This window comes from Berghia stephanieae, chromosome 10 (genome assembly GCF_034508935.2).
Source record: "Berghia stephanieae isolate SIO BIC M18660-M18661 chromosome 10, UCSD_Bste_1.3, whole genome shotgun sequence".
Lineage (NCBI taxonomy): Eukaryota > Metazoa > Mollusca > Gastropoda > Nudibranchia > Aeolidiidae > Berghia > Berghia stephanieae.
The window spans coordinates 17,209,366-17,224,423 of NC_088369.1; the positions used below are offsets into that span (position 1 = coordinate 17,209,366).

A 15,058-nucleotide genomic window follows, 5' to 3' on the forward strand; every position below is an offset into this window, starting at 1 on the left:
AATCAATCAATCAATAAATAAAATAAATTAAATAAATCAATCAAAAAAATAAAAATTAATAAATAAATAAAATAAAATGAATTAAAAAATAAATCAATAAATAAATGAATAAATAAAATAAGTATTAAAAAATAATTTTAAAAAATTAATAAATAAAACAAGTATAAAAATTTTTAAAAATAATAAATAAATAAATAAATTAAAATGCACTCCTTATAATGTGTATTCACTGTCACGAAAGTCTTGAAAAGTTTGGGTTTGATATATCTTTTAATGTTGTTTCCAAATTTTAGTCAATGTCCCCACCAAATATTTCCACAACAGTCACTCCGTGTTCGAAGTCTTCTAATCACTGGAAAATATCCCGCGGAATGGATTGGATTGTCTCGGGCCGAATCCATTGTAACAATAATTGGGATGAAAGAAGAATAATTTGATAGAATGGAAATATACCGTCATCAAAGATGTGGTGGTGTTGGGTAGGACGAATCCATTTACCAATTGGGATGAAAAGACAGAAAATTTGATAGAATGGATTACACGTCATCAAAGTGTGGTGGTGTGTGGGGAGGGGAAGAATCCTTGTACACAATGGGATGAAAAGACAGAATAATTGGATAGAATGGTATACAGTCTCAAAATGTGGTGGTGTTGGGGTTGGACGAATCCTTTTACACAATAATTGGGATAAAAAAAGCGATAATTAGGATAGAATGGATATACACGTCATCAAAGATGTGGTGGTGTGTGGGGTAGGCGAATCCATTGTACCAAAATGGGTGAAAAGACAGAAAAATATGTAGAATGGATTCAGTCATCAAAGATGTGGTGGTGTGGGGTAGGCGAACATTGTACACTTTAATTGGGATGAAGAGCGAATAATTTGGATGAATGGATTACACGTCTCAAAGATGTGGTGGTGTTGGGGGTGGGACGAATCCTTGTACACAATTGGATGAAAAGACAGAATAATTAGGATAGAATGTGCTGCGGCTATGGGTTAGGGATGAACTCGCTTTCGGATCGGAAGGTCGGGTTCGTGCCTCGCCTCGGCGCATAGTTGAGTCCTTGGAAAAAGACTCTTTACTCAATTCTCTCACCGTATCAGGTATAAATGGTACCTGGCGTTAACGCTTGTCTTTGTCCGAAAATTGTAATATCGCCTAACGGTTTGGGTTTTTTGGGACCGGGCCCCTTGAAAAAAGCTTTGGCAGTTAAGTGGATATTGCGCTATATAAAAGCTCAATTTTAAATAATTTTTTTTTTTTTATATATACACGTCATCAAAGATGTGGTGGTGTGTGTGGTAGGACACTCACGTTCGGATCGGGAAGGGCCTTGGGTTTGAGTTTGAGTTTGAAGCTTCGCTCGGGGGATAGTTAGTTAGTTTAGTCCTCCGGAAAAAGGCTTTTACTCATAATATTTTCGATAGGTTTTTTAAAAATGAGTAAACTGGCCGTTAACACCTTGTCTCTATCAAAAATGTAATATAAGTACCAGGGGTGCGTGTCTCGTTCACATGGTACTTGATGCGGTTTGTAAAATGGTTTGGCCTGTTTAGTGGATGTGACGTTATTTATTTATTTTTTTGTTTGTTTTTTTTTGTTGTTTTATTCTTTTTTTTTTGGGGGGGGGGGGGGGGGGTTATTTAGTAATTTTAAATTAATAATTTTAATTAATTTTTTATTTTTTTTTTTTTGGACGGTTGTGCAATAGTTCAAACAGGCCGGCGAAGAATCTCTGAGGTCTTTTAATAGGATGAAAATATAGATGTTCGAGGGGGGGGTTAGTCAATAGGTCTTTTTTATTTTTTTTTTGCCATCCGCGTTTATGAGTATGTCCGCTGTATTAACCCAATGTAAATGTTCATGGATACCACAGTTTTGTGGTTTGGTCCGTTGTAAATTCCGGTGGCAAGTTTGAGCTTCTTGAAAGCGATACTTTATATGATAATATTTAAAAATTAGTCGATTGACTTGAATATCTTTATTACAGATCTGACGACTTTGGGGCTTGTTTTTTAAAGAAAAATAACAAACATGGAGCGTTTTGAAAATGTTCTGTGTTTGGTGTTTTGTTTATTTTTGAACTGTTCATTTTGTTTTTTTTTATTATTATTATTTTTTTTTTTTATTATTATTATTTTATTATTATTATTATTATTATTATTATTATTATTATTATTATTATTACATGTGATGTGATTTTAAATTTATTTATATTATTTATATTATTATTATTATTATTATTATTTTTATTTTTTTTTATTTTATAGATGATGATTATTATTATTATTTTTATTATTTTATTATTATTTTTTTATTATTATTGTTTTTTTTTTTTTATTATTATTTTTATTATTTTATTATTATTATTTTTTTTATTTTTATTATTTGTTGATGATTTATTATTTTTTTTTAAAATTTATTATTATTATTATTATTATTTTATTATTATTATTTTATTATTACTATGGTTTATTTTATTATTATATTTTTTTTATTTTTTTATTATTTTATTATTATTATTATTTTAATGTTATTATTATTTTATTTTATTATTATTATTATTATTATTTTATTATTATTATTATTACTATGATGATGATGTTATTATTATTATTATTATTTATTATTATTATTATTTTATTTTTTATTATTTTTTTTTTATTATTATTATTACTATGAGGATGATTATTATTATTATTATTATTATTATTATTATTATTATTATTATTATTTTATTGTTATTATTATTTTATTATTATTATTATTATTATTATTTTTATTATTTTTTTTATTATTTTATTATTATTATTATTATATTATTATTGATGTGGGATTATTTTTTTATTATTATTATTACTATTATTATTATTATTATTATTATTATTTTTATTATTATTATTATTATTATTACTATGATGATTATTTTATTATTATTATTATTATATTATTATTATTATTATTATTATTATTATTATTTATTATTTTTATTATTATTATTTATATTATTATTATTATTATTTTATCATTATTATTATTATTATTATTATTATATTATTATTATTATTATTATTATTATTATTATTATTATTTAATTATTTTTATTGTTATTATTATTATTATTATTATTATTATTATTACTATTATTATTATTATTATTATCATTTTATTATTATTATTATTATTTTTTATTATTATTATTATTTTTATTATTATTATTATTTATTAGTATTTATTATTATTATTTATCATCATCATCTCATCATCATCATCATCATCATCATCATCATCATCATCATCATCATTATTTATTATTACTTTTTACAGACCACAGCTTGTAGCAGCTTGGTGTTACTTTGGGGGCTTGTTGTGACATTGTTGTGATTGGCTGGACAATATTTGCGTTGGTTTTAGAGCATTTCCAGTACAACAACGGGCCCATCACAATTTGGGTTAGCAGACCTGTATATAAGCACACCTTGGTAGATATCAAGACAGGCCAAATTAAAAAATATGAATAATCTGAATGCTGTCCTGCATTAAGGAGGTGAGCTTTTCTAAAGCGCAATATCCAATAAATGTGCTCAAGGGGTTTTGCAAAGGGTCCTGACAAACAGAACATGTAACATGTAGAACGAGACATGACATGACGCCTGTCAGGCGATATTACAATTTTTTTCCGGACAGAGACAGTGATGTTAAGGGCCAGGTACTCATTTTACACCTGAGTACGGTGAGAGAATGTGAGTAAAAGAGCCTTTTCCAAGGAGTCAACTATGCGCCGAGCGAGGCTCGAACACAGGACCTTCCGATCCGAAAGCGAATGCCATACCACTAGACCACATAGGCGCAATTAAAAGGAAAGATTTAAACCGATCCACCAAGTTTGTGTCCGACGACCGATAGACGCTGAGAGATTCAAGCCAACGTCTATAGTAATTTTCAGGTCTGATAACCCAAATTGTTATGGGCTCATTGTTGTAGTAATGGAAATACTCTCTCAAACCAACGTAAAATCTTGTCCATAACAACAATGTTACAACAACGGGCCTATATCAGTTCGGTTACCAGACCTGAAATTATGAGCACATCGATACAATTACAAGCAGAATGAATAAATTGTCCCCCCAAAAAATTTAAAAATAGGAATTTTGATCCGAAATTGAGAAATCAAATTGAGAGCATCAATCACAAATCGAAGCACACAAACACAACACATTCACCGGGCAGTGTGTGTGTGTGTGTGTGTGTGTGTGTGTGTAGTGTGTACGTTATCTCGATCGACACAACAGAGAAAAGATGTATGAATACACACAGAATACACAGTGTCGTTTTCTACAAACATTTTGACCATAAAAATACGTCATTGCTTGACACGCTCTCAAAGGGTCACTTGAGAATATTATTATTATCATTGTTTCAACGGAAAAAGAAGAAAAAAAAACCCCAACAAAATATTACATACACACACATACACACACACACAGACACACACATACACACACAGAGAGAGAGAGAGAGAGAGAGAGAGAGAGAGAGAGAGAGAGACAAACACACACATACACACACACAGTCACACACATACACACACACACACACACACACAAATGATATGATTCTTTATCGTATTGTCATTGTATAATCGTGTGAGTGATTTTGAGAGATAGCGAGGTGGGATGTTACTGATAGACAGTATGCGCTTGGCGAAGAAGCTCATAAAATTGCCATCCGGAAGTATAAATGACCAACACACAAAATTGTGTGTATCCATGAACGTTTATAGTCGGGTTAAAACAGTTCAGTGAGCATTACTCATAAACGCGGATGGCAAAAAAACAATAACAAAGACCCGAGTGACGTCATCTTTGAACTATCTATAGCATATTATTATAATATTAATATTATATATCTTGCTTGTGGTCGCGAGAGACAAATAGAAAAAAAAACAAAAGAAACAAGAGATAAATAAACAATGAATTTTTAAATAAACAATAAAGGCATGGAATAAATAAATAAATAAATAAATAAATAAATATCATAAATAGATAAATAAACAATGAATTTATATGGAAACAATAAATGCATATATAAACAAACAATAAACAAATCAAGAATAAATAAATTAAAAAAAAACAATAGTCAAACAATAAATGAAAAAAAAATAGTTAAACAAAAACAATTAAATTAGGTAAACGCATAAGCAGTAAATAAATAGAAGAAAAAATTGTTAAACAATACATGGCTAGATAAATAAAGATAATTACAAACTATAAATAAATAAATAAATAAACAAATAAGCACTAAATCAAAACTAAAACATAAATAAATAAATAAATAAATAAATAAATAAATAAATAAATAAATAAATAAATAAATAAATAATAAAAGAATGAATGAATGAATAAATAAATAAATAATAAATGAATGAATAAATAAATAAATAAATATAACAAAATAATTAAACAGCAAATAGCCACATTTAAATATTCTAACTTCTTCACACAAACACACAAAATAACCACATAAATCCGCTATTCTACAACACGCTGTTTTCCTGTCCGTTACACGAGATTTAATTACACATTACAAAATCCACGGACTCAATCCAAAACTATCCACCCCACCACGAAACACAGCAAAGACAGGGACCGCAAACTGACTGGAATTATCCACAGCTATCTATCTAAATCTATCCACACCTATCCAATCCAGGTCTGATCCGAGATCCCAATCTACTCAACCGTAAAACTTCCAATAGATTTGAAATAGATTTGCGAGGATCTTGGCTATCCACAGATCACTCCATTGTGGTTGAAAATCTATTCTAACGCCGGGTTCTGACAATGGAACCGCTACTGGTTGTTTCAATCCATAAGGTGCTAGAACTATAAGGGTGCGTGTACATTGACAATGTTTTCAGACTGACGGAATTGCCGTTCACTTTTTTTTTTTTTTTAAAGAATATAAATCTCTGGTTGGCTTTTATAGATAGTATGCGCTTGGCTAAGAAACTCACAACATTGCCATCCGGAAGTATAACGGACCAACACACAAATGTGTGTGTAACCTTAAACGTTTATAGTCTGGTTAATACAATGTAATGAGAATTACTCCTAAACGTGGATGGCAAAAAAAAAAACAATAACAAAGACCTGAGTGACGTCATCTTCGTTCTGTCTAAAGTCGGTGCGGCTTTGTGGCCTAATGACATGGCATTCCACTTTTGGTTCAGTAGGTCAATGGTTCGAGTCCAACTCGGGACTAGACAACGTTGAGTCTTCTGGAAGATAAAGATCTGGATAATGGGGAAGAAAAGTGTGATGTAAAAAAACTGGTTCCTATCTCACTGGAAGTGTAAAACCACTCTTCCTGCGGATTATATACATAGCTTGTGTAATTCATCTTCTGGTATCAGAGTGATGCCATCTTATTTTCTAGTCTAAACATATGCTGGTCATCAATAAAGATCATCCATCCTCGCTCTTTTACGTACCGTAATCCTTAGAATCTGCCTATACATCCTGCTACTAAAATAGTTACGCCACCTTTGTGTAACCTATTCATTCATCATCATCCATCGTGGCTTGTACTCTTGAGCACGTTTCCGGTCAGCTGTCTCCACGAATCACGATCCTCTGCGATGCGCATGAAATCTGTGTTGCTTTTTAAAATCACATTTGGCCATTCTTAGGTCATTTAGATAAGTCATCTCTATCTTCCTCTAGCTCTCTTTCCTTCGATCATCCCAGATGTTACCAACTTTTCTATTCCGTCTCTTCTCCACACATGTCCCAGAAACCGTAACTGCCTCTTTCTGATGGTATCGATCAATATTCTTCCCTTTCTCATCTTTTCCAACACTTCCTCGTTCGTATACTTGTCTGTCCATGATAGCCTCAACATTCTTCTATACATCCACATCTCAAATGCCTCTAACGTCCTCGTACATTCTTTGTCAAGCGTCCACGTTTCACAACTGTTTCATAATCTATTCATTATTAGTATATACATAAATAAGTAAATAAGTAAGTAAATGCTCCAAAACGTGTCTGTCTATCTGACGTCGGTACCTGTGTACCTCAAGCCTTATGGCGGGGTTCCTAATTGATTCGGAATAGCTCTAGTCAATCACGGTACGGCATTGATCATTGCTGACAACCTAGTTATTTTTGCAGTTTATTTATTTATTGAGGAAAATGGGGGGGGGGGAAGAGAGAGAGAGAGAGAGAGAGAGAGAGAGAGAGAGAGAGAGAGAGAGAGAGAGAAGATATATTTATATATATATATATATATATATATATATATATAGTATGCAGATGACGTCACTCAGGCCTTTGTTATTGTTTTTGCCATCGGCGTTTGTGAGTTGTTCTCACTAAACTGTATTAACCAGACTATAAAAGTTCATGGTTACACCGAGTTTGCGTGTTGGTCCGTTATACTTCCCGATGGCAATGTTGTGAACTCCTTGGCCAAGTGCATTCTATCTTTACACAATAACGATGTTTGGCAACAGACGGTAGGAATAACGGTCTTTAAAAGCGTGGGGATATGAAGGAGAGTGTGTGTGTGTGTGTGGGGGGGGGGGGGGGGGGGGGGGGTAAGACATCAGGGGGCGTGTTTCATGGTGTGATATGGGATTAAGGGAGATAACTGTCAAATCTTTACATTATTATCTTGTTTACTTAACAATCGAGGGTCACGAAAGCTCAGTCGGTAGAGCACTAGCCGTACACATAAAGGGACCGAGGTCAATCCCGGGTGCAATCAAGGAGAGGGAAGAATGCCATGTGTTAGAGGAGATCGGGTGAGAGGGGTGATGATGATGATGATGATGATGATGATGATGATGATGATGATGATGATGATGATGATGATGGATGATGGATGATGATGATGATGATGATGATGATGATGATGGATGATGGATGATGGATGATGATGATGATGATGGATGATGGATGATGATGATGATGATGATGATGGATGATGGATGATGATGATGATGATGATGATGATGATGATGATGATGATGATGATGATGATGATGGATGATGGATGATGGATGATGATGATGGATGATGGATGATGATGATGATGATGATGATCATGATGATGATGATGATGATGATGATGATGATGATGATGATGATGATGATGATGGATGATGGATGATGATGATGATGATGATGATGATGATGATGATGATGATGATGATGATGATGATGATGATGATGATGATTAGTAGGGAGTAGAGGAGGAAACGTACAAGGAGGAGTTGGAGAAGAAGTAGAAGAAGAAGAAGAAGAAGAAGAAGAAGAAGAAGAAGAAGAAGAAGAAGAAGAAGAAGAAGAAGAAGAAGAAGAAGAAGAAGAAGAAGAAGAAGAAGAAGAAGAAGAAGAAGAAGAAGAAGAAGAAGAAGAAGAAGAAGAAGAAGAGTAGGAGGAAGTTAAAACAAAAACAAAAACAAAATTATTTGATACTGAAACAAACCCCTTGTTCCACTTAAATGGAGTTTATACAAATTTGAAAACGAAAACATCCCAACATTTCTCACATCGTCAGTCGTCAGAGAAAATAGCTTGCCTATTCATCAACTCTGTCAAATAAACTACAGGTGTAGCTATTCATGCAATATTATTGTCACCCTGTCAATATATATGTATATCTATATATATTTACATTCAATTATTTCTTAATTGTACAGAAATTCAATAAAAATTAAAAGAAAGAAAGCAGAGAAAGGGGGGGGGGGGGGGGGGGGGGGGAGAGAGAAGGGAAATTTTCACGTTCAAAAGTCCCATTGAATTTCTTGCGTCTTCAAAAGAATTGCTACACATTCAACTATATTATAGCCGTGAAGTGACAAAAGGTATTTGAAGATTTCGCCATGGGAAAAAATAGCATAACTCTTACTTCACTCTATTCTATCATTCACGGAATGCCTAGGCGACGGTATCTTTTGATGAAGTGGCGGAAGGGAGTAATAATAATAATAATAATAATAATAATAATAATAATAACAATAATAAAATAATAATAATAATAATAATAATAATAATAATAATAATAATAATAATAATAATATAATAATAATATAATGATAATAATAATAATAAATAATAATAATAATAATAATAATAATATAATAATAATAATAATAATAATGATAATAATAATAACAATAATAATAATAATAATAATAATAACAATAATAATAATGATAATAATAATAACAATAATATAATAATAATAATAATAATAATAATAATAATAATAATAATAATAATAATAATAATAATAATAATAATAATAATAATAATAATAATAATAATAATAATAATAATGATAATGAAATAATAATAATAATAATGATAATGAAATAATAATAATATTTGTACTATGCGTTTACATGGGACCCAGCGTCTGAAAACGGTATTATGTCGGGTTGAACTCAGTGCTGGAAATTCAATCTCCAGCCACAGACACGACACATGGGGTAAAGTTCTCATTTGTGTGACTATGTGGTCTAGTGGTATGACACTCGCTTTAAGATCGGAAGGTCCTGGGTTCGAGCCTCGCTCGGCGCATAGTTGAGTCCTTGGAAAAAAACTCTTTACTCACATTCTCTCACCGTACTCAGGTGTAAAATGAGTACATGGCCGTTTACAGTGTTGTCTCTGTCGGAAAAATAAAATGTAATATCGCCTAACAGCCGTCATGTCTCGTTCTACGTGTTACATGTTGCTGTTGGTCAGAGACCTTTTGTAAGGCGCTTTGAGCACGTTTAGTGGATATTGCGCTATATAAAATCTCAAGTTCTGGCGGAGAATCAATAAGATTTCACGAATTGTAAAACACTCAAAGTTATTAGTTCTCATTATTTTATTTCTAAATTCATTTTTCGGGCTCCTTTTCATATCGACATAAACCTCTCTTGAGACGGTGGGTCACAAATACTCACATGTTCTGCCCGCCAGATGAATAGTTTTCTCCATCTCACAAAACAATGTGCAACCTTTAAATTAATTTTCAAATCGGATGAGTAGAATTTAGTGAGAACTAATCACCCACTGGTAGTCTAAAAATAATAGCAAAGAGTCGAATGACGTCAACATCATTCTGTTATGAAGTTCTATAGATAGTATGCAGATGACGTCACTCAGGCCTTTGTTATTGTTTTTGCCATCCGCGTTTGTGAGTTGTTCTCACTAAACTGTATTAACCCGACTATAAAAGTTCATGGTTACACAGAGTGTGTGTGTTGGTCCGTTATACTTCCGGATGGCAATGTTGTGAACTCCTTGGCCAAGCGCATTCTATCTATAGATTCTGTGCGCTTGGCTAAGAAACTCACAACATTGCGATCCGGAAGTATGACGGACCAACACACAAAACTATGTGTAACCTTAAACGTTTATAGTCTGGAAGTTAATACAGTTTAGTGAGAATTACTCATAAACACGGATGGCAAAAAAACAAACAAACAAAAAAAAAAAACAACAATAACAAATACCCAAGTGACGTCGACTTCATTCTATCTATAGATAGTATGCGCTTAGCTGAGAAGCTCACAACATTGCCATACGTAAATATAACGGACCAACACACAAAACTATGGGTAACCTTAAACGGTTATAGTCTGGTTAACACAGTTTAGTGAGAATTACTCATAAACCCGGATGGCAAAAAAAATAAATAAATAAATAAAAATAAAATAAAAACCCCAAAAACACAAACAAAGACCCGAGTGACGTCAACCTCATTCTATCTATACGGTCGCATAGTGTGCTGGAGCTGTTTTCAGCGACCCCGCTGTCACGGTTGCCTATTGATTTATGACTTACGAAATTTTCTAAACCTTTTGAAGTCGAGAATCTCCAGACTTGTGACATGAAATTAATTGAGTGCCGGCGTGAATGCCGGTGGGTTTTTTGATACGTTCCGGTCTTGTCACGTTAAAACAACATACATACGTACGTAACGTAATATAAAAATCTGAAAGGGTGTTTGTGTGTGTGTGTGTGTGTGTGTGTGTGTGTTTGTATGTGTGTGTGTATGTGTGTGTATTTGTGTGTAAATGTGTGTGTATGTGTGTGTGTGTTTGTATGTGCGTGTGTATGTATGTGTGTGTTTTGTGTAAATGTGTGTGTATGTGTGTATATAAGTGTGTGTATATGTGTATATATATGTGTTTATGTGGCTATAGATAGTATGCGCTTGGCTAAGAAGCTCATAACATTGCCATCCGGAAGTATAACGGACCAACACACAAAACTGTGTGTATCCATGAACGTATATAGTCTGGTTAACACGGTTTAGTGAGAACTACTCATAAACGCGGATGACAAAAAACAATAACAAAGACACGAGTGACGTCATCTTCGAACTATCTATATGTTAAAGGGTGTGTGTCTGTATGTGTGTGTTGTGTGTAAATGTGTGTGTATGTGTGTATATTATATGTGTGTGTATGTGTGGCTATAGAAAGAATGCGCTTGGCCAAGGAGTTCACAACATTGCCATCCGGAAGTATAACGGACCAACACACAAACTCTGTGTAACCATGAACTTTAATAGTCTGGTTAATACAGTTTAGTGAGAACAACTCACAAACGCGGATGGCAAAAACAATAACAAAGGCCTGAGTGACGTCATCTGCATACTATCTATATGTGAAAGGGTGTGTGTGTATGTGTATATGTGTGTTTGTGTGTGTATGTGTCTTTATGTGTGTTTGTGTATATATGTGCGTGTGTATGTGTGAACCCAGGACCTTCCGATCCGAAAGCGAGTGTCATACCACTAGACCACAATGAATAGGTTACTTATTGAATCATTTAACCTTCACCAGTTTATAAAGTATCTTGATAATCATTTGATTATTTATATTTTTATTGGACAAGAATTTTATTATAAGTATAATCGACACATAGTCACCATAATAATATATCCGCTTGTTATTCCACTGTACATTTTAAGACTTTTAATATTCTTTGCCAAGTTTCATTTAATTTAGTAACATTTGATATTTCTTTTACCGAATTGTGCGGCTATGTGGTCTAGTGGTATGACACTCGCTTTCGTATCGGAAAGTCCTAGGTTCGAGCCTCGGGCTCGGCGCATAGTTGAGTCCTTGGAAAAGGCTCTTTACTCACATTCTCTCAAACCCTACTCAGGTTAAAAAGAGTACCTGGCCGTTAACAGCGTTGTCTTTGTCCGAAAAATTGTAATACCGCCTACCAGGCGCGGCATGTCCCGTTCATGTTAAATGTCGCTGTTGACCAGGGACCCCTTGTAAAGCGCTTTGAGCACATTTAGTGGATATTGCGCTATATAAAGCTAAATAACAATTGTGTTGTGATACAAAATTATAATTTCCATACAAGGATCAATAAAGTATATCTTATCTTATCTTATCTTATAAGGTGGCATAACTATTTCAGTAACAGGATCTATAGGCAGATTTTAAGGATTACGGGGCGTAAAGAAGCGAGGATGGATGGTCTTTACTGACGACCAGCATTCTATATTTAGACTAGAAAATATGAAGTCATCACTCCGACACCACGAAGATCATTTACACAATTTATGTATACCCAGTCCTCCGTAAGACTGACCTTACACTTTCAATCAGATTGGAACCAGCAATTTGACATCACAAATTTGTTCCCCGTTCTAAATTCACTGTATTCCCGTCCATGCCGTTGTGAGAAGATGGAGGTTTTTTTTTTTTTTTTTTTGGTACTTTCAACAGCAATGACTATTTAATTGCTATGCGTTTAGGTAAAATATCATAACATCAATCCGCCGGGTATAATGTACCGACAACAAAACTATATGTAACTATTACCGTTTATAATCTGATTGATAGAAGTTAGTGAGTACTACTGTATTACTAATCATTGAACTGGCTGTCTGAAAACAATAACAAAAAGCTGAATGACGTCAATTTCGTTCCATCTCTTACGTTTTTTTTGCGTTCGTGCGTGCGTGTATATTTGGTGTTGGTGTATGTGTTTGTAAGCGTGTGTGTGAGTGTGTGATCGTGCGTGGGTGTGTTTTTTATTCATACCCAATACACTAATCGTCATCAAAAATCAATTAATTATTATTCCCTATTCGGCGTTCAATCTCGGACAAAGGACGACAACCGCTGTGAATGGTATGGGATTTTCATTTCTTCTAAAAGAGAGTTACTTCCCTTACACAATTCACCACTTGTTTCTTTCCGGTTTGGGCGCCTTATGGATTTTAATATCGGAATATTCCGATCTTTTATTATTATTATTATTATTATTGTTGTTGGTTGATCTTAGTGTTCGTAGTATTGACGGTGTTTGGGGCTTTGTCAATTTATGTGACTTGACACTCGAGTTCTGGCCGGCAGGTCCTGGGTTTCGAGTCCGCATAGTAGGTGGTGCTTGAAAAGGTTCTTTACATACATACTCTCACTTCACCATACTCGGGTGTAAAATGATTATCTAGCATCTAACAAGTCGCTCTATCGAAAATGTCGAGACGTTGTTGCCTGCGTTCCCGACACTATAGGGAATGAGATTAGCGGAAGAGTAGCGTTTCTTGATTGGACGTCACCTACAGAGAAAACGTCAATTTGGTTTTTTGAAGTGTCTCAAGCCGCTTTTCACCGGAAGCGAGGACGAAGAGACGCATGCGCACAACCATGACGTTCTCTCTTAAAGAACTTTTTCCCCGGTGACGTCACAGATGGGTGACGTCCAATCAAGGGACGCTACTCTTCTGCTAATCTCATTCCCTATACTATATGCATGGACTTGCGAGTTTTACATTACCATCTCAACGTTCTTGCTTCTCCTGTCACTGGAGCGCAATAATCCGCTGTGGATAGCAAAGTGCCAAGGAGGACGTCCTTAGAAGCGCTTGACTAGAAACCATAAGTTGTTCCGCCAGCTTCCTCAGAAGACTGTTGCGTTTCTCATCTTCTGGGCAACTCCTTCAAGATGCACCTGATAGGTAAGGCTGCGGTCCAAGTAACTGTCAAGTACTTCGGTATTCGGCTCGTTGGAGAAGCTGGTCCTGGCGAGGACGTTCAGTTTACGGGTGTGCCAGCACTGCATCGATGGAATGCTGTTGCCACGGTTTTCAAAAGTGTTCAAGGTACCACTTGTCGAAGTAGGATTTGAATTTGATGGCGTCCTCATGGTACGCTCTCGAGACACTTACTTTGAGTAACGAGCATCCAGTCATTCGAGTATCCAGGTCAGGGAGGAAGTGCTCGGCATGTCGCTAATGTAGACATTAAAAAACATTGGCGCCCGAACGATCTCTGAGGGACCCATTCCTCAGTTTGCTCGTGGTGTTTCCAGCGCTATGTGGAATTGTCTTCCCCTAAGATTTGAAGAGAACAACGTCAAGGTCTTTTTGCAACCTTATGTGCAGCTATGTGGTCAAGTCGTATGACACTCGCTTTCGGATTGGAAGGTCCTGGGTTCGAGCCGTGCTCGGCACATAGTTGGTCCTTGGAAAAGGCTTTTTACTCACATTCTCTACCCGTACTCAGAGTAAAATGAGTACCTGGACGTTAACAACGTTGTCTTTGTCTGGAAAAATTGTATATCGCCTAACAGGCGTCATGTCCGTCCTATATGTTAAATTCAAAATGTTTGCTGTTGACCAGGGACCCCTTGTAAGCGCTTTTGGGCAACATTTAGTGGGTATTGCGCTATATAAAGCTCAATTTTAACACCCCCCCCCCCCCCCCCCCCCCACCCCCCAAAAAAAAAAACCATAAAAAAACTGCTGCAAACCAAACAAAGCAATGAACAAGACAATATTCTGTATTTGTTGTCTTAGCAATTCGCAACACTTTATTGTCATTCTCATTCTCAAACGTCAGATGAAGAACATTTGTGAAAACAAACAAAACTTAATCTTTACAATATCATTATTTTGTTAGTACCTAAAACACATCAGGTTTATAACACATTTACAAACACGTCAGGTTTATAACACATTTACAAACACGTCAGGTTTATAACACATTTACAAACACATCAGGTTTATAACACATT

At 34.4% G+C, this 15,058-nt stretch overlaps 1 protein-coding gene across 6 annotated transcripts in view; it reads right to left on the minus strand.

The window, feature by feature from the left end:
- The window catches only part of LOC144980739 (uncharacterized), a 105,424-nt gene extending 99,574 nt beyond the window's left edge, over nucleotides 1-5,850 (minus strand). The window contains exon 1 of one of the 6 annotated variants that reach the window (XM_078928470.1): nucleotides 5,705-5,850. The gene's annotated coding sequence lies outside the window, so the exon portion shown is untranslated. Of the gene's footprint in view, nucleotides 1-5,498; nucleotides 5,660-5,704 lie in introns of those variants that run through there. The other 5 variants (XM_078928469.1, XM_078928472.1, XM_078928473.1 and 2 more) reach the window with 5 other exon arrangements.
- Nucleotides 5,851-15,058: the final 9,208 nt, after the last annotated feature.